Consider the following 21,018-nt stretch of genomic DNA (forward strand, 5'->3'; position numbering starts at 1 on the left):
CACCACAAGGCAGGTCTCGAGATACGGACGAGCACTCGCCCCAGTTGTACGACGACATTGCTAGCGACAATACGGACGAAGCCTTCCTCTCATTTGCCGAGAGACTGTTAGAATAGCCTTCTGCTAAGTCCGTGGCTACGACCTAACAAGGCGCCATTAGCCTTACCTACTTTGAGAGTTATAGTATAAATGTCTCCAGAAGAACGCTGTATTCATCAACGAATAAAGTTAAGTATAAAGCAGCTACGTACTTTTCTTGCTACCATTCAATAGTTATCCTGTTCCAGACTTGACGCCCGTCTGCGTTAGATAGCGTGCCTATCGGCCCCCTCAAAATAACACAGTGTCGGCACTTCTGTCGACACATCACTTTCCGTACCGTTTGAAGTCCGTGCGAAGTGCTTACTATGCCATCACCTGGCTATGACCATGAAAACACTTACTGGTTCGTGATTACAACACAGCCAGGTAGACGACATGACGCACTTGTCATCTGACGAACGACAGCGAAAGTTAGATGAACCGAGGGCAGCCATTACGTAAAAAAAAGTTAACGTTAAGTACAGTGGCGACAAAATCTTTTGTGGCCAACATTGCGTGTTATTTGAATTCAGCGTCTTAATGCAACGAGACAATCATTTGGTAACATATGGTGGCCAAGACTGATGCCACCAAATAAAAAGTACTACTTCTGAAAGATGAGTATCAGGTTCATCACATGGAACATTTCCCACATCAAGGGAATCGTTTGTGGACCAGACATAGCCTACAACGTTTCGGTAACGAACATCTTATTATAATTTCCAAAAGACATTCCAAGAGACAGCACGGTTCAAGAAGTATTTCTATTTATTTGTTATATCGGTCTTACTTTTGACTGCTAGTGACCTCATTATTTCCAATTTGAGCTGACCCAGGTACTTACAAGACTTTTACAAAATGTTTCACCAAAAGCAATAACCTCAACTGCACAGACATGCCACTAAAGTTATTTCAGTGTTTTGTTAAACACATCTGTGCTATCTATTTTTTTCTGTTACAAAATCAAGAATGTCCCACCAATATTCAGGCTTAAGAGATTTTAATCTCTGCAGAAGCCCCATGTGTTTGACTTAATCACGAATCTTAGTTGTAGACATATCACGTATCATAACATTAAAATGTGTATAAATTTATAAACATTACAACTTATTGTAAAATATCTATTTGTAGAGCTTCCGTAGCTCTGCTCACTGTAATAGCACTACCTTCTGTACTTCTTTAATCAAGTAATGAAAGTTATTGCTTTGGCAGTAAAATAAAAATTTGAAAGTAAACGTGATAAAATCCTGCTTGTATGCTGCAATTTTCGCCTCTTAGCTGTAGTTTAACTCTACTGCGAACACGTCTTTCTAAGTTTCCCGCGTGTGCAGCTTTCAGCATGTAGCCCTCTTACACACTTACTCGGAATAGTGCAGTGGAGGGGGAAACCGGAGCGCTGACCCGACTTGAGCGCGCTCTGGGATCGCAAATCTTGGCCACGCCTGATCCAGACTAACAGTGTTGATACAACTTACACTTCATAATTCAGAAGTCTCAGGGAACTTTACAATCGCATAACCTCCTCTCCAAAGTTCACATTTCATTTAGGCAACCGTAAAGAGGTACGGACTCATTTATGTGAAACGTGCCCAAGCCGCACATCAGACAACAATAGCGAACTTCAGTTGACTTAATGTTGAAACTTTTTAGAATAAAAGCTTGACAGGACAGCTCATGACTACTACAGCAGGACAGCTCAAGATTATTGCGTACAGTTACACTGATCTGTGCTCCAGTATTCCACTTTTTTCAGGAAGACATGTAAAAAGAATAATTGTAAACCTGTATCGTTGATGTGAATCTGTTGATTTTTGGACCATGTTTCAGGCTCAAGAATTATAACGTTTCTGGGGAACGAAAATATCCTCTATAAAAATCAACATGGATTCACCAAACTGTTAGCTCTATTCCTCCACGAGATCCATAGCACTGTAGACAATGGCGGTCAGGTTGATGCCATGTTCCTTGGCTCCATGAAGGAATATAACACCGTCCCGCACTGACATCTAGTGAAACAAACAAGAGCTTACCGAGCATCTGACTAGATCTGCCACTGGATTCAAGACTTCTTTGCATCATAGGTCCATTATTATTTATAAGTTCTACAAATGATCTAGTAGAAAGCGTCGCAGACTTTAATACTGGTGGTAGATGATGCAGTTGTCTTGAAGAAAGTAGCAATGCAGAAGACAGCATCGAATTGTGGAAAGACCTGGAGAGGACGGATGAATGGTGCAGGCTCCGGCAGTTGCCTCTGAACATAAATACATGTAAGACACTGCGCACATATAGAAAAAGTAATCCACTAATGCACAACTATACTACTGATGACAAACTGCTGGAAACAGTATCTACCGTATAATATCTAGGAGTAATTATCCTGAGCGATCACAAGTGGAATGACTATAAAGCAAATTGTAGGTAAAGCAGATGCCAGACGCATTCATAGGACGAACCTCAAGGAAATGTAAAGCATCCACGAAGGAAATGCATATAAGGCCGTTTTTCGACCGACTTTTGAGTATTTTTCATCTATCTGGGATCCTTACCAAGAAGAGCCGATAGAGGAAATAGAGAAGATACAACGGAGAGCGGCCAGTTTCGTCGCGGGTTCTTTCAGTCAGCGCGACAGTGTTACAGCGATAGTCAACTTCCAGTGGCAGACGGTACAAGTTAAGCGTTGTGCATTATGGAGAGGTTCCTTCAGAAAATGTGGAAACAGATATTATATTAATACGACATAGAATCCAGTTCAACACTGAAACTGAATACGAATCATCGTGAATGGATACGCACCAATGACTCACACATCATTAATTAATGAAAATCCGCTCAAATTGCTTAATTACTGCTTTATTAAGTCCACACACCACCGGTTTCGGCCTTTATAACTGGGCATTAATATGAAACTGCCGAATGTTAATATATAATATGATAGATATAAAAATATTTTCCTATTTTTTATAATAGGAGACGAGACAACGTACAGTGCAAGTACAGATGGAATCAACAGCTTACTTTTTTGCAGTATAAAAGCAACGTCACATGATATAAACATTAAATTAAACTCGATTTGAACACTTTCGCACCCAAATACGTCAAAGAAAAATGTTCATAACATAATTAAAAAACTGTAGATTCCAAGAAATTTACACTTAGCATGCTTTAGCTTAACGACTTATTCTGACGTACTTCAGAAGCAGAATGCTACGTTTTTCAAATAAAATGATCAGGTAATACTTAGAATAAATAAATGTGTGAAACAGTTGCAATGAACGAGGCAGCCAGGTACAGCGTAAGCAATTGGCGTGGGGTTTCATTTATTGAACGACAGTTGCGGAATCAGCACCATCCAAACATGCAGAAAGTAACAAACAGACCATTGCTTTACGATTTCCAACAATTCCATTTAACATACACGGCCAAAAAAAAAAAAAAAAAAAAATTGGAACAGCATGAAAAACAACGTCCATTGTGTTTCAATTATGGCATATGCCACCTGGGGTATAGCATATTTACTCATAATGGATTCGATATCGTCCGCCAACGGAGAGCGTTGTGTGTTGTTCCAACAGGATAATGCTCTACCATACACTGCTCGTGAAATTTAATGTGCTCTGCCAGACGTGCAGCAACTTCCCCTGCCACCATGATCTCAGGATGTGTCTTTAATCGAGCACGTGTGGGTTATGATGGGACGAGAAGTGACACATGCGACTCATCAACCAACAACTCTTACAGAAATACGTGAACATGTCGAGCAGGCATGGCATAACGTATCTGAATACACTGTTTGCATCTGTACGATCAACTAGATGTCAGAGTCAGCGCATGCACTGCCGCCTGTTGAGGCTACACCACGTACTAACATGTTTTAAAAAAAAAATGTTGAAATGTGTGTGAAATCTTATGGGACTTAACTGCTAAGGTCATCAGTCCCTAAATTATCCTAAGATTCTAAGGACAAACAGACACACCCATGCCCGAGGGAGGACTCGAACCTCCGCCGGGACATGTTTCAGCATTGGTCCTAACCTAGTACTCCGGAACTTTGTGTGCTGCTGATCTGTAATGTAATCATTTCATTTAATCCATACGCACTATTGCAACAATAAACCTTGAGTGAACTGGAAACCACAAAGGGTGTACTAATTTTTTTCCAACAGTGTACCCCGATGTTTTGTAAACATTCTGATGATTAAACGTATGCAACGAAAAAAACCAAAAGTCTGCCTTTCACAATGTAAAAAACTGAACCAGTCATTATAGACCGTAAGTGATTTACGCTGATTGAACAGGCGATGTAGCAATCACTGCGCTAGGCCTCTGTAATATCACAAATTTAACGGGCTCTCAGTAAGCACTGCCGTTTTGGTCCATCGACACTTATTTTTCACTGCTGCTGTCACGAGTTGTCAGAGTGTAAACATGCTTTTAAGGCTATGACTTGAGCCATTTTAAGTTTGATTAAGGCTTACCTTTGCAAGGGAAATTTATTCAGTCAAGAGGTACTACAAAGTATGCTGCCTATTTCATAAGGAGCACTTTTAGACCTAGCTGATTTTACAAACATTGATCAGCTTTTATTGGAGAAGAGGAGAATTCCGTCACTTCGTAGCAAGCCGAAATGACACCACGCAGGCCTAAAAGCATCACTGAACAGTTTCCTACATTTTACTGTCTCTTGCTATCACTAAGAGAACGAGAAAACTTCGTATCAGATTAAACACAAATAATGAAAACTAAAAAATTCGTCTGCACTTGGCCCCTCTTAAAACAGATGTCTGCATAACCTCGAAGAGTTAATAGATCTTCTGTGTGAAAAAAGCGCAGACACTCCCTACACGCCAACAGATAAATATGCCAATAGACATACGATGTTCTGTGTCTGAACCTTCGTGCATATTTAGTCTAGACGACGCTTAACACTTGTTAGGGTTTGAACAGGTTTTTCATGAGCCGGCTGAAGAAACTGCGTGAGAATCTAGCAAATTGACACCGATGAATTTCTCCTCGTGAAAGCAGTAGCTTAATATGACCCTTTTGGAGCGACGTTTCTACAAATTTCTTTTCTGGCAACAAGGACACATTAAGCGGCTGATTTCCCAAAAAGAAATCGCCAGTGTAGTTTGCCAGGGAAGCTGCATTCACATAAGAAAGTGCAGAGTTTCTGAATCAGAGAAGTTGTCACCTCTGTAGCGGCGCAAAATCGCCAGTTCAATCCGATTAAAGGCTTTAATTCCTCCACGCACCGACATCTGCAGTGGTTCGTTGAAACTTGGGGAGTACGCCAGGATCCCAATCTTACGGTGCAATATATGCTATGTTAGTGAACACTTATGATATAAAAAGGGAACACCTGAGGTCAAATCTCATGAAGCATGGAGCGAGCTGCTAGGCAACATGGGACGGGCAGTCAACGTTTGGTACATGTCTGACTGACGATGTAACAAGCATTTCGCGACTCGCCTCTTCCAGCTGCGTATCCTGCTCTTATAATAGCTACTTCGAAATTTCACTGACAGTTTCACATATAAGTTTACGATACGAATCGTGCAGGCTCAGCGTTCTTACCTGCTGCATATATACTTGATGTGGACTTCCTACTGCGCTACCTCCTGACTGTGCCACGCCTTGCGAGTGACTGTTCCAAACTTCCAAGCTACGCGAGGCGGCAGCAGCTGTAGTATCACGTGACTCCCGTTCCCCGAAATCTGGCGGAGAAGGCCGAACGCGCGAGGCGTGACCTTCGCTTTGCCCAGCGTTTCTTGCCAAGAAATGAACCGACTGTTTCCTGCACCGGAACGCTGCATTACCAGGAACTATGATACGAATGATGTCTTGCTACAATGGTAGATGCGGCTGAAGAAGTAGCTTTAGTCTTCCTAGATTTCTGTACCATTTCGTCGATCACCACGAAGGTATGATCGTACGGAGTATATGCCCAAACACTGTATATTTCATTAACCCTTTGTGCGTCACATTTAGAAAAAAATTGGGGAAAATTTTTTTGAGATGAATATTTACTGTATATCTTGCACATATGCCATATCCATTACAAAAGTTCTTTTGAAGCAATTGGTTAATAAATAAAATAATGATTCTCAATGGCATCATTAGAAATTACATAATAATTACTCAAAAAAATGCATACATAATTGTATTGTAAACTTACCATATTTCTCTCCCTTGCTCTTGAGGAACTACACACAGAATAAAACTAAACACAACAGTTATTATTCACTCACGAATGCAGTAGCACAACTCACGACACTTCTGTGTTCTGCACTTCAAACAAACGGCGAGTCACGAAAGCAAACGCCACTGTGATCTGTTGGCCAAACTCTGAACTACGTAAAGCGATGCCAGACGGTATCACTGAAGCATTGGGCAGCTTAAAAAATCCAGGAATACTTAATGATGTCATTTGGAATCGCAGACGCAGAAAGGGTTAACAGAACAAAGCACGTTATAATGAACGGCGAATGTGTTACGGAAACGAAAATAACATCCTGTGTGCGGAAAGGAAGTCTGATACGGCCGATATAGCTCTCAGTATACCTAATTATTTATCAGATTCTGTGAGATAAACTACAAAATTTTACGCTTTCTATGTGGTCTACAGAGTAGTACTCCATTACACGATCGTAATGTGAAGATGACCCTTAGAACGCTTTAGTTTCTGTTTGTTTTTCCATGCATTTTCTTTTACGTATTTTTTGTTTTCATTTAATTTTACATTGAAAATGTTATTTCAGAATAAGATATCGTAAGTTTAATTTTTGGTTCAGTTATGTTCCTGTTTACATAATGTACTTGTGATGAATGTGATTGCTATTTTCATTTGTTCTGATGTTGCATGTTCTCTTGTTAATTAACACGACTATTTAATTCAGTTTCGGTGAGTAGAGTAACATGAAACTGTGTTCTGGCATGAAACTGTAAATCAATGTAATCAGAATCATTGAAAGTGTTATGAGAAGCGAGATGTATGAATGGTGTGTAAGTATACAGATATGTCGAGAGAGAAACATCAACACAGGCTGAAGAAGTACAGAATGGAGGTTCGGCCGTGCATTTACTGCAATGCTATGTGATCGTGGCCGGTTAAAATTATCAGTGTTTGCACAGTGTCGTTTTTATCATTTCGATGTGTACCACGATTAAAGATCTAGTGATTTTACATGTCACGTTGCTCATTAGCCAGAACTGCGCGTTTTGATTCATTAAGCATAAAACTTTGATGTGCAGATCGGTAAGTTGCGTGCACGACGTAAAGAAACCGTTTGTAGACAGCACGAAGCACGGACAGTTAAATCTAACAGAAAATATGATAACGCATTTTCTTGTCGTATACTGATTCTACGAACTAACTGTGAACTTACGGTGTGCTAACCGCTGCGTGACTGAAGTGATTATGGAGACAATTGTGCACGCCACGAGTGTTCGGTATAAATCGCGAAAAAATGTCTTACGGTACGATTAGCATGATTTACTTTCGTAGTGCTGGCGGGTATACTGTGAAAACTCACGCGCCGCAATTGATTAGTAAACCATCACCCTAAAAATTGACGATGTTGTACAGTATACATTACAACATCAGATTATGTCAAGTTTCCTATGTTCGTCGCTGCACGCAAATATGTAAGCTGAAACTAATTCTGCAGACGTCGATCTTTCCTGCTAAATTCGCAACAATTGCCCAAGATGAAGGAGTACATCAAGACAATACCTGTTATTGGATCACACGCTCACGGACCATGGACTAAAGTCGCTGACGCGTACGACTCGCTGGCAACATCAGCTACCTGTCGTGAAGGGACAATGGGTAAGAGACAGCACGAACTACATTTTTCTAATCACTGCTGGTTCATGGTGTGGGTTCCTGTAGTCATGTCCTAGTTCATGAACCACGGGCAACGTATGAGTGGCCAAGTAAGTGGTCCCGACAGTCGGGATACCAGTTACTTTGGAATAAGGCTGGGCATCTCGGACATATTCTGAGTTGTGGTCACCTTTGTGCTCATACGGCAAAGACTACCAAATCCACCGGTTAGTCCCTCAACCGTCAGGGGTAAAACTCAATGGGACTCGGGGCAAGTAAGGCTAGCAACCTGCTTCCCTGGTGCTTTAAATATGATGCTGGCAACAATCAGAGCAAAATGGCTCGGACCTTTGGACGTGACGGAGTCCCACCTCCAAACTGACAAACCAGGGACTCCTAAGATACGACTCGGCAAACAAATGGTAATGAGATGGGGAGCTATTAATATCAATGGGGGCTACTCTGGGAAGAAGGCAGAGCTGGCAGAGGCTGCAAGTAAGATGGGGCTGGATGTTTTAGCTGTTAGTGACATTTGGGTAAGGGGTGAGAAAGAAGAGGAAGTAGGAGAATACAAGGTCTACCTGTCAGGAGTCAAAGCAGGAATAGCACAATGGGGTGTAGGGCTTTACATCAGGAAAGAAATGGAACCCAGCAGGTTGCAATAAGGTATGTAAACGAACGACTGATGTGGATATATTTGACAGTGTCTAGCAAGAAAATTAGGATTGTGTCAGTATATTCGCATTGTGAAGGGACAGATCAAGATAAGATGGATAGTTTTTATGATGCACTCAGTGATGTAGTTGTTAGAGTAAAGGACAAGGACAGTGTTCTGCTCATGGGTGATTTTAATGCCAGGATTGGAAATCGAACAGAAGGGTATGAAAAGGTTATGGGTAAATTTGGAGAGGATATGTAGGCCAACAGGAACGGGAAACAACTCTTGGATTTCTGTGCCAGTATGGGCTTAGTAATCACAAACTCCTTTTTTAAAAATAAGAACATTCACCGGTATACTTGGGAAGGCAGGGGAACCAGATCTGTCATTGACTATATAATAATTCAGGAAGGCTGTGAGGGACACACGTGTATTCAGGGGATTCTTTGATGACACTGATCATTATTTAATCTGCAGCGAAATTGGTATTGTGAGGCCGAAAGTGCAGGAGGTCAGGTCCATATGTAGGAGGATAAGAGTGGAGAAACATCAGGATAAGGAAATCAGGTACAAGTACATAACAATGATCTCAGAAAGGTACCAGTTAGTTGAATGTAGTCAATTACAGTCATTGGAAAAGGAATGGACAAGGTACAGGGACACAGTACTAGAAGTGGCTAAAGAATGTCTTGGAACAGTAGTGTGTAAAGGTAGGATGAAGCAAACAGCTTGGTGGAATGACACAGTCAAGGCAGCCTGTAAAAGGAAAAAGAAGGCATATCAAAAATGGCTACATACTAGAACTCAGGTAGACAGAGAAAGTTATGTTGAAGAAAGAAACAAAGCCAAACAGATAATTGCAGCATCCAAGAAGAAATCCTGGGAAGACTTTGGAAACAGGTTGGAGACTTTGGGTTAAGCTGCTAGAAAACCATTCTGGAGTGTAATTAGCAGTCTTCGAAAGGGAGGTAAGAAGGAAATGACAAGTATTTTGGACAGGTCAGGAAAACTGCTTGTGAATCCTGTGGATCCTTGGGCAGATGGAGGGAATATTTTGAAGAGTTGCTCAATGTAGGTGAAAATACGATCAGTAATGTTTCAGATTTCGATGTACAATGGGATAGGAATGAGGATGGAAATAGGATCACATTTGAGGAAGTGGAGAAAATGGTCAATAGATTGCAGTGCAATAAAGCAGGTGGGGTGGATGAAATTAAGTCGGAACTCATCAAATACAGTGGAATGTCAGGCCTTAAATGGCTACACAGGATAATTGAAATGGCCTGGGAGTCGGGACAGGTTCCATCAGACTGGACAAAAGCAGTAATCACACCAATCTTTAAACATGGAAACAGAAAAGATTGTAACAACTACAGAGGTGTAACTTTAATCAGTGTTGTGGGTAAAATCTTCTCAGGTATTGTTGAAAGGAAAGTGCGAGTATTAGTTGAGGACCAGTTGGATGAATATCAGTGTGGGTTTAGGCCTCTTAGAGGTTGTCAGGATCAGATCTTTAACTTACGGTAAATAATGGAGAAGTGTTATGAATTGTATCTATGCTTTATAGATCTAGAAAAGGCATATGACCGGGTTCCTAGGAGGAAGTTATTGTCTGTACTACGAGATTATGGAATAGGAGGCAAACTTTTGCAAGCAATTAAAGGTCTTTACATGGATAGTCAGGCAGCAGTTAGAGTTGACAGTAAATTGAGTTCATGGTTAAGAGTAGTTTCAGGGGTAAGACAAGGCTGCAACCTGTCTCCACTGTTGTTCATATTATATATGGATCATATGTTGAAAACAATAGATTGGCTGGGTGAGATTAAGATGTGTGAACACAAAATAAGCAGTCTTGCATATGCGGATGACTTAGTTGTGATGGGAGATTCGATTGAAAGTTTGCAAAGTAATATTTCAGAGCTAGATCAGAAATGTAAGGACTATGGTGTGAAGATTAGCATCTCTAAAACGAAAGTAATGTCAGTGGGAAAGAGATATAAACGGATTGAGTGCCAAATAGGAGGAACAAAGTTGGAACAAGTGGACAGTTTCAAGTACTTAGGATGCATATTCTCACAGGATGGCAACATAGTGAAAGAACTGGAAGCGAGGTGTAGCAAAGCTAATGCAGTGAGTGCTCAGCTACGATCTACTCTCTCCTGCAAGACTAAGTTATCTGTGCACCGTTCAATCTTTCGACCAACTTTGTTGTATGGGAGCGAAAGCTGGGTGGATTCAGGTTACCTTATCAACAAGGTTGAGGTTACGGATATGAAAGTAGCTAGGATGATTGCAGGTACTAGTAGATGGGAACAATGGCAGGAGGGTGTCAACAATGAGGAAATCAAAGAAAAACTGGGAATGAACTCTATAGATGTAGCAGTCAGGGCGAACAGGCTTAGATGGTGGGGTCATGTTACACGCATGGGAGAAGCAAGGTTACCTAGAGACTCATGGGTTCAGCAGTAGAGGGTAGGAGGAGTCGGGGCAGACCAAGGAGAAGGTACCTGGATTCGGTTAAGAATGATTTTGAAGTAATAGGCTTAACATCAGAAGAGGCACCAATGTTAGCACGGAATAGGGGATCATGGAGGAATTTCATAAAGGGGACTATGCTCCAGACTGAACACTGAAAGGCATAATCAGTCTTAAATGATGATGATGATGATGCTGTGAAAACTCAGTATATAGATACAACAGTAGCTTTTATTGATCATTCATTTTACGTTACTGTGGCGTGTTATATTGTATAGCTATTCTCATTTATTTTCAGTAACGTTCAGAACAGTAGTTATAACTTGATTTCGTTGACTGAATTATTTCTTTCTATAATCTTAATAATTTTGCAAGCTCATTCATTTACGCCGCAGTAATTATTGCAAACAGTTGCTATTAATACTAATGTAAAAGTTAGACAATTTTTTAATTGTCAATGTTTCTTTATTTATGTAGTTTATAGGTGTTCATCTGCATTTTGTTTTATTATTGTTCTGCACTTAATGTAATACAAATTATAGTGCTGTGCAGATGAAGTTTGCGTGCTGCACATTATCCGCTATTACATTAGCAGGCGGTAGCATGCCAAGAGTTGTGTAGTTTGTTCAGGAGAATATCTTATCAGTGGTAACCGTTTCATTTGGTCAATGAGTGATCACTCATAACATTAACGTGTCTGGATAATTACTTGCATGTGTGAGAGTAGTGTTCGGTTAAACTAAGGAAAAGGTAGAGTATTCCGGTTTCAGTTGTCTTACAATTTCCAGGCTCGAGAAATTAGAGGAGATGAATTGGGGTATCCTCCATTCGAGTTGTTGAACATCGCCAGTTCTACCTGGTCGATCTTCGAGAACATCCTGTTTTGGATAACACAGTTACATTTTTTGATACCCTCTGATCTGTTATCCTCACAGTAAGGAAATTTAGAAACAGCTGGAGTGATTTTTCACTTGTGGTAATAAATGGTAGCTGTCGTTAAATGTGGCTGAACAGAAAATAATGCCAGTAACATAGGGGAAAACCCAATTGTATTCCGTTTCAAGATCGTTAACTGACAACAAAGCGTAAGAACAGAGGGGCAATAGTAAGAAGCGGTGTGAAACTGATCGGTCTAATAACATCAACATTAGGGAAGGCGAATGGAAGACTTGGATTTATTGGAAGAGTTCAGGGAAACTGCACTCTGTAACGCGTCTTTCTGGTGCGAATAATACGTTATCACAGCGTTTGTAGGCATGACGATAGACATCGAACGATTTCGAGGCATGCTGTTCAGATGCAAAATGGTCGCTATAGCCCATACAAAAGTGTAATAGATTGTCGAGAAACTTATTTGCTAACCATCGGAAGAAAGGTGACGCTTCAGAGGAAGTTCAAAAAAACCAGCCCTCTACAGAGACTGCATGAATTTTTTGCTGTCGCCGTCGTAATACCGCATAGGGATCTTAAGAATAAGATGAGAAGGACTGGGGGATGCTGAACCATGTAGAGTGTCATTTACCCTCGCCCGACATGGAAATGTTATAAGAAAGAAAATCTGGAACACTGTAACGAAGTAATCTCGACCATAAAGTATATTGTTTTGTGTGAATTATGTACTGTACGAGGCCTGTCTAAAAAGTATCATGCCTTCGGCCAGAAAAAATATTTCGAATACTTGACGGGTTTGGGATCCTAATCCCCTTGAATGTATGCCCCTTGTGCTTGCACACCCCAAGACCACCGATCCGTCCACTGCTGGCTACACGTCTGGAAGCCTTTTTTTGGAATGGTGTTCAGCTCCGTCGTCGTGTTCCTCATTCTCTCTTCTCTACTCTCAAAACGGGTTCTTTTAGTAGCGTCTTTAATTTTGGAAACAACTAGAAGTCTGAAGGAGCCATGTCTGGAGAGTTGGGAGGTTGGCAAATTCCACGTTTGACCAGGAAATTTTGGATCCAGTGGGATGAATGTGCGGGGGCGTTGTCGTGATGCAGTTCCCAGTTTTTCGCCGTCCACATGACTGGTATTTTGCACTGAACTGCGCCATGGAGTCGCTGGAGAACATATTGATAGTACTCCATTGTCACTGTTTGTCGTTCCTGCGTGTATTCGTGATGCACAATTCGACGGGCATCAAAGAAGACAGTCAGCATCACCTTGATTTCGCTTCGCACCTGCCGCACTTTCTTCGGTCTTGGAGACTCGGGACGCTTCCATTGCGACGGCTGTATTTTTGTTCTGGTCCATACCCGTAAACCCATGACTTGTTTCCAGTTACAACGGTGTTCAGAAACCCAGCATCAGTGTTGGTGGTGTCCAGACTGTCTTGTGCCACGTCAAAACGGAGGTTTTTTTGTTCCGGCGACAACTACTTGGACACGAATTTCGCAGCCACTTGGTGCATGTTCTAATCATCACGCAGAATTGCATGTGCAGAATCTTTACTCACCCCCACCTCTTGGGCAATCTCCCGCACGGTCAAACGACGATCTGCCATCACCAAATTTTGCACCCTCTCAACAACAGCTGCACTCCGAGCAATTTGGGGCCTGCCAGAACGCTGGTCACTCTCCGCTGATGTGCGGCCATTTTTGAATCGGCTGAACCACTCCTTAATTTGTGTTACACCCATGTCACCTTCTCCAAACACCTGCTGAATCTTACGAATTGTTTTGCTTTGAGAATCACCAAACTTTTGACAAAATTTGATGCAGTATCTCTGCTCAACACGTTCAGTCATCTTGGCAGAATCGGTAACCCGACGAACACGTTGTGTGGCACCTCCCTCAGCGACCGACAGGCAGCCACTGACGTGCTGGAAGGCAAGTACAAAATTCACGCATGCGCATAAAGGTCTCTTCCTTTACTGTGTACAGTGGTACCACGCTATCTTTTATATTTTACGCGGGGAAATCAAAGGTCGGATACCTTTTAGAAAGACCTCGTATGTAGATGTAGATTGTATTTCACAGTCATGCAACACTTACGTTGTTCTTCAAGGCAAATGATGCCTTGTCATAGGATCAGCCACCCTGTTTTGTTTATTACTAGCTTCCTGCTCACTGCTTCGCTCGTGTAGACTGTACTTCATACATTTTTGTTTCCTTTTAGTCGAATTTTTGTTTCTCACAAATTGCAACACCTTCTATGTTTCCCACACAAATAAGTGTTGGTGGCGCTCTCAATGATCTTCTATCCTCTTCCAACCCATGGGAAGAATCAGTAAATTGTGTGAAACAATCTAACATTGAGATCGTTGCAATGTTACACTCGACACAAATTGTACTGACAGGAAGTATAGCCACTGACAGACCGGGTCTGGAAAATTTTTGGAATCCTTCTTGAAAACCTGTTCTTTTGTGAAATGCAGTAGCCGTCTTATTGAATCTTTCCGTTTAAAGTCAGTGGCTGGTTTCGGTGTCTCTATTTCAAATTTAAGTGTACTGATGTTTGCATGCAGGACAAGCTCTTTTTCAGTCCGTTTTAAAACGTCGTTTAAATCGTCAATATCGTAAGCTCCAGATACTGCTCCCACAATTTCGTTACAACTATTAATTTCCGGATGACGTTTATTGTTAGCCCGTATGATATTCTCAATTCTGTCTGCAGAGCAGTTAGCGCAATACTCCAGTCTCCATTGCTTAAAACAGTCCGTGTGAAGTAACTCGCTCTTAATTCTGACGATCGTTCTGTTTAAGCCAGAGTATACAACATTCCATCTGAACTTCAGCTGACGACTGGACGCTTGACGCACCATCTTATATATGCTTGTTTTTGAACGTTACGGGGAACATGATGCATAGATGCCCACACAGGTGAGTATTAAAGTCTCGGTAGTGACTAAACTTCTAGAACGCACGTCCTCTGTCGGTGAAGTATCGTTGTAGCTCTTCAGGTGGCTGCAGGGCCTCAAAAGAGCCGAAATAGTAGATGTTATTGGTATTATCCTTCACAATTCCACATACTCTGGATTTCCAAATAGTCTTCAGGAACGTATTCCGCATAAACATATCATGTAATCTTGGAATGCTGAATTATCTCCTAACAAACTTGTAAGGAGTCAGGCAAATCCAACACCTTCCATGAAACCCCTGGCATGATAGCAAATCCGGCAGTATGTCACATAGCTGCGAATAAATCAAGACATTAAATTAACCAAAGTAATACGATCAACGAGTGAGCAAATGGAATACCACAGACTACCACAAGAGCGCCTAAATGCATGTCATACCTTCCCACCGTGAAAAAGACGCAGTTCCGAGGGGAGAAACGAGAACAGAAGCCGAGAGCAGAACCGTGTTAAGCTAGAAGGCCCTACGATAAGGGACAGACACCCACGTCGCCAGCCGGCCGCCAAGACCACCCCCCAGCGCATGTTAAAAGATAGAGCCCTTCAGAAGAACAGTATAGATCTTACGCTAACACTAAAAGGACCACACCAGCTGCAAGTTTTAGCGTGAGAATATACGCGTCTCTGTTACGTAGCAAACATTAACAACATTGCCCCACCACGAAAAGTATAACGTTTCTCATTGGACATACAGAATTTTTGTAGGCGGAGCTTAAGGTTAACATTGAGATCCTCATTGGTCAGTTGAAAACACAGCCAGATAGCTTTTCTTAAACCAACTTCGGTAAATTGTAGTAAGGAGAAGTTTGGAAGAGTTGCTTCCGAGACGGCGAGGTGTGTGGAGCTGCGCTGCCCGCCGCCCCCTGATGCTGCCTAACCAACGACAAGGTAATGAACGCACGCGATGTCGCACTCAGAACTGCAGAAGTCTCACCTGTTACAACCCCGTTTTTACGTAATACCAGTGTCGATCGTCAATTGAACTTCGTGGTATTCACATTTGCTATTAGAAGTTAAAATCTGGAACGCGATGATTTTTCTGTTATATAATTATTGAGAAGCCACGTCAGCCACTGCAATTTACGACGAGTTAAACAAGTAATTAAAGATAATTGAGGGTCACTGTAGACCATTTTGATAGTTTTCTCTTTTATGAAACTTAAGCCTAGATTATAGATGTGATATGGCATAGGTCATCCTTCGATCCATTATAGAACTTGGAAACCCATTCAGGGAATATTCGTTCACATTTTTGTTGAACTCAGTTGGTTTTTATCATCCTGTACTAAAATATTTCCTTTTACCAATAGTGAAATTTATAAACAATGTTTATGAGTAGAATAAAAATTCCAATGGTAAACTTAAATTGCTTTTTCGATGTTATTTTACCAGCTAACTAAAAATAGGGAAGACTTGAACCCCTTCCACTAAATTAAGTTAGTATTAAGATTCTTTTACAGGGAGTACAGTGGAGCTGACGCTGAAATCATTAAGTATTTGATTATATGATCGCTAGTCTCACTGAACTCTTCTGAACTCTACATGTCATGTGTGGTCTGGCGTCTCCTTACCAGCAACAGGTCCCTGGTTCAACTTAGTCTATTCCCTAAAAAGCACGCTCAGAGCGTCGTTGCGCGAAAGTGGTAGGGAGACACAACTTAGAACAGACACCACGCAGAATGTTAGAAACTTGAAGAGATATGAATTTCTAAGTGATCTGTCCGGTAGGGTAGGTAACTGACTCTTTTTTGTTTCTGAAGAGACCTAGTCTTTTCTTGTATGGTTTGAGCTAGGCCTATAGTCCTTTTCGGATGGATGCTGCTTCCGTTACATGGTTACATCACCTTGCCTCCTCTAGTTGCTCCTGTGAGTTCTACGCTTTCTTGACAGTTCTGCTAATAGCCGCGGTATGACCAGCCAGTGAACCCATCACTGAGAGACCTGTGAGGGGTGTAAGGAGGGAGGGAATATTTCCGCCTGATGCCTTGGGTATCGGTATAACCCGGGGTGCTTTAACCAGTCCTTTATGCTACAGGGCGCTTTTAACAGCATACATCGCTAACAGTTTACAGCTTTTAAACATCTCTTCCCTGGCTCCTTCTTGTCCTTCATCACTGTCTTCTTCTTGAATGCACAACGTGCAGAGTTCAAAACTTGCTTCAGATTCACCCCCAAGTACAACTTAATTTTATACACACGATTTTATCAACTACAAACGCTTCCCTATTCAAGTATCCCTTCTCACAGGTTTGCCTCGGCTGTATCACCTAAAATTCGAGCTGTAGCGTGACGTCCTGGGAGATCTTGGTGTTCTCCGTATAAAATGTATAGTTCCAAACATGCCTCATCAAGCAGGTTAACCCCATATCACTATAAGCCAAACGTTTTTGAAGCCTTGTACCACGTCCGCAGTAATTATACCCTGCAACACGCAACTGCCGAGAATATATGCCGAGAATACCAGCACCTTATGTGATGTGTCTCCTACCGCGCATGTAATGCTACTGTTCTGGCTGTGCTCTGTACACCCCATTATATATCAATTCGTCAGCATTAATACAACTGTTTTGTGCTGCAGGAAAACCAAGCCATTTAACTAGTTCACTATGCCCTAGATATCTTATGACGTGTTTTACGGGAAACACATATGATTCTCAGCTCTTCTGCAATTCCTGAAATTTCAGTGGAACCGCCATCCTTTAAGATGTAAGTTCTAGGATTTGTTCTCTGTGGTCCGGAAACTGTGAATATCCCGTTCGTCCAGTTACGGAGGTATGACTTCTCAAATGCTGTCTTGTATTTTGAGATATAAAACAAATAAGCCACATTAAATTTATGTTTATATGACTCCTACATTTTAAAGCGATAGTATACCGCATTCTCGAGTCTCATGAGTCTGTATCATGAACATCGATTGGCCTGATTTTTATTGTGCTGCGTTTGGTTCGATTGTATTGTGCAGTTAATTCTGGAGGATAGTTATCTATTTGTATGAATTGTGCAGATTAAAACGCATCCAGGGTTGACTTTTTATTGTCTGCTCGGATGTTTCATGATACTCATCTTCAGGTGGGTGAAGGTTCAGTGATGATGTATTACATACTGCTGCATCATGGTCTTGATATATCCATTGTAAAACTCTCCACTGTGATTGGTTGCCGGCCGGTGTGGCCGTGCGGTTCTAGGCGCTTCAGTCTGGATCCGTGTGACCGCTACGGTAGCAGGTTCGAATCCTGCCTAAGTTCTAGGGGACTGATGACCTTAGAAGTTAAGTCCCATAGTGCTCAGAGTCATTTGAACCATTTTTTGAGTCAGTTCCTATGTAAGTGTTTACAAAAAGAAATAATGGGTTCTGATTGTGACAGTTGTGAAATTTCGTAGCAAAGTATTCAAAACTTTTCGAGAGTGTGATACATTTTCGTAACAAGTGGTTGCAAAAGTTCTCTTTTCTTACTATTACAGCATTCATTCACGAAATGCTATTCGAATTAGATCGCCAGCTGGGGGCTGAAAGTCTCCAGCAAGCGGAAGAGTTGGTGCAGGCATCTTGTAAGTACACCTCAAAATTCTCTTAAAGTGTTCAAATCGTAACATTTCTACTGCTGTTCTAGCATTAGAGCAGTATCAACTGGAAACTACAAGTCCCCATCAAGTGGAAGAGCTTGTGCTAGCATCATGTACGTACATCTCCAAATTCTGTGTGCTAGTTTACATGTTTAGAAAACAGCTCTTGATGTATTCAGTTCCTAACAAGCGTTCATAAAACTTTTGACCTTGCTATTTCAGCGTTAGAGAAGCAGCTGATGGACATTGAGCTGCTGCTGCTGGAGTCTGAAATGCAGCAAGAATGTAAGTACAGTTATGATATATTGCCATTAGACGTTTTTGTGTGAGATATATGTACATTCATTGATATAGATGTTTCTACTACTCAAGAAGAAAATTGAATTCCTGTAGGGGTATGCATCGAGAATCCTGACCTGGAGTCTTCATTTCCATTTGGTATGAACCTTTTACTTATTTATTTAATTTTTTCGTAGTTATAATCAGTACCTCGATGTAGTCCAATTCAGTACAAACTTTTTGTTGCTGTTTCTAATAATCAATATCTTGTTATAGGCGACTTCTGTGAGATGGATCGATGGCTGCACAACAACAACAATTCCGGCGAGGGTGAGATGCCTGAGTGGGAAAGCAAGATGGTGGCTGCTGAAAGACAGTGGGATCCCTCCCTTATGTAGCAAGGGATGGATACATTTCACTGGGTGGGAGAAATGCCAGAAAGATCGAATGAACAGCTCACTACAGGGATCCACAACGTAAAATGTGATTATTGTGTGACCATTATCATTTAAGCATATAATTATTATTCAGGAGTGGTGATTTACTTATTTGTCATTGATTGTTTACAGCAATATTTTAAAAATTTTTTGGGCACTGTGCTTAATTTTTCCCGTTATTCTTATGTTACAGAGGTGGCACCAACACCGCCACGACAGGAGTTGGCTGTGGCACGTGCACCTAGACCGGTGGTTGTGGGGGCGGGTGTCAAACACACACACCAGCGGCGTGCACCGCAGTGCAAAGCGCCGCTCGTTGCCTCTTGGGAGGCCGCCGTAGCTGATGCAGTGCCTGCCCCCGAACCACAGCATACCATCTGGCGTCCTTGGTTGCATCAGTCAGAGCAACTATCTCCACCCCACAGGATGGGAGTGGTGAATGGTCTATTATGCAGGAGCATCACGGAGCGTCCTCGCCGCAGCTTGGGTGCTCCCTCCGGAGGTCGCAGCCACCACATAATACTGCTCACGCTCCGACTTCTCGCCCTCGCCAGCAGCGCAAGGTATGTGTACCTAGGTGCATACCCCTCCCCCCTAAAGGCGCCTCATCCGCAGCAGTCTCGTCCACTGCCTGGATGCAGTCATCACGCAGCTGTAGTATTAATTATAATTAATCTGTGGCTAGCGGTAGTGCTCTATCCCGTCGTGATAGTGAAGTTCATCAGGTTAGCGGTGTCATGGCCTCTCTAGAATACTCATCGGTTACTAGGGCCTTTGAGGGGCGCACCTTATTTAGTAGAATAGAAAATCCGGTTGGGGGGGGGGAGGTATCGTGACTAAGCCAGGTTTCAAGAAGCGTGCCTTCCAGTGTTGGAGGCAGTGCTCCTGAAAGCCCTAGAAGATCCGAAATATATTGCCATTAAATGTAATGCAGTGCTCTGCTGCGAGTTGACTCATCCTCCCAGACAACAGGGTGCCGCCGAGGAGAAAACCTTACATTATATCTGGAGTGATAATGGGGTTATATCTCGGAGTACATCAGTCGCTGAGTGGTATTCTGAATCCATCTTTGGTGCTATGGTTCAAATGGCTCTAAGCACTATGGGACTTAACATCTGAGGTCATCAGTCCCCACGACTTAGAACTTCTTAAACCTAACTATCCTACAGACATCACACACATCCATGCCTGAAGCAGGATTCGGTTTTCCGAGATGAACGTAAGAGAGTCAGCTAAAGCACTCAGCCAATTACCCCACCTTGACACCTATATTCACGTCTGTGATCCGTTAAATGGGCTATCCAGTTATATCGATCTCCCTGAGGATATTAAGAAGAAGTGGGCTTCCATTAACGTTCAAAATGAAAAAGATAACGCTTGTTTTGGATGGTCAATCCTCTCTTGTGAAAGAAAAATTAAACAAAATCCAGAGCGCACAACTCGATATGGGATAGGACTTAATATTTGTCGATGTTATAGCTTTGACGGTGTCAACATCCCTGTAAAGATTCAGGACATATCAAAATTTGAAGCACAAAATCCCGTAAAATCGATTCACGCTTATGTCCTGAAGAGGAAGCAGAATAGCAAGCCAGATGAGCAGATCAAGAATATTATAGTCGAACCACTCCATATTTCGAAATATGCAGGCGAGCTTGATCTTCATGTAACACGCTGCTCTTTTCTGAAGTTGATAATCAGCATTACGTATGGATCAAAGACATTTCCCGCCTCCTTTACAGCCAATTATCCAACCATAAAGATGAGAAACACATTTGCTTCATGTGGCTAAATACATTTTCAGAAGAAAGGTGATTTCACCAACTACGACATAGTCAAGTATACGAAC

General features: G+C 41.9%; 1 protein-coding gene across 1 annotated transcript in view; it reads right to left on the reverse strand.

Annotated features, from left to right (window-relative positions):
• LOC124788995 (speckle-type POZ protein-like) overlaps window positions 1-6,359 on the reverse strand; it is a 67,587-nt gene extending 61,228 nt beyond the window's left edge. Inside the window, exon 1 of the mRNA XM_047256317.1 lies at window positions 6,257-6,359. The gene's annotated coding sequence lies outside the window, so the exon portion shown is untranslated. The remainder of the gene's footprint in view (window positions 1-6,256) is intronic.
• Between the last annotated feature and the right edge of the window lie 14,659 nt (window positions 6,360-21,018).

The sequence above is a fragment of the Schistocerca piceifrons genome, chromosome 1 (assembly GCF_021461385.2).
Source record: "Schistocerca piceifrons isolate TAMUIC-IGC-003096 chromosome 1, iqSchPice1.1, whole genome shotgun sequence".
NCBI lineage: Eukaryota > Metazoa > Arthropoda > Insecta > Orthoptera > Acrididae > Schistocerca > Schistocerca piceifrons.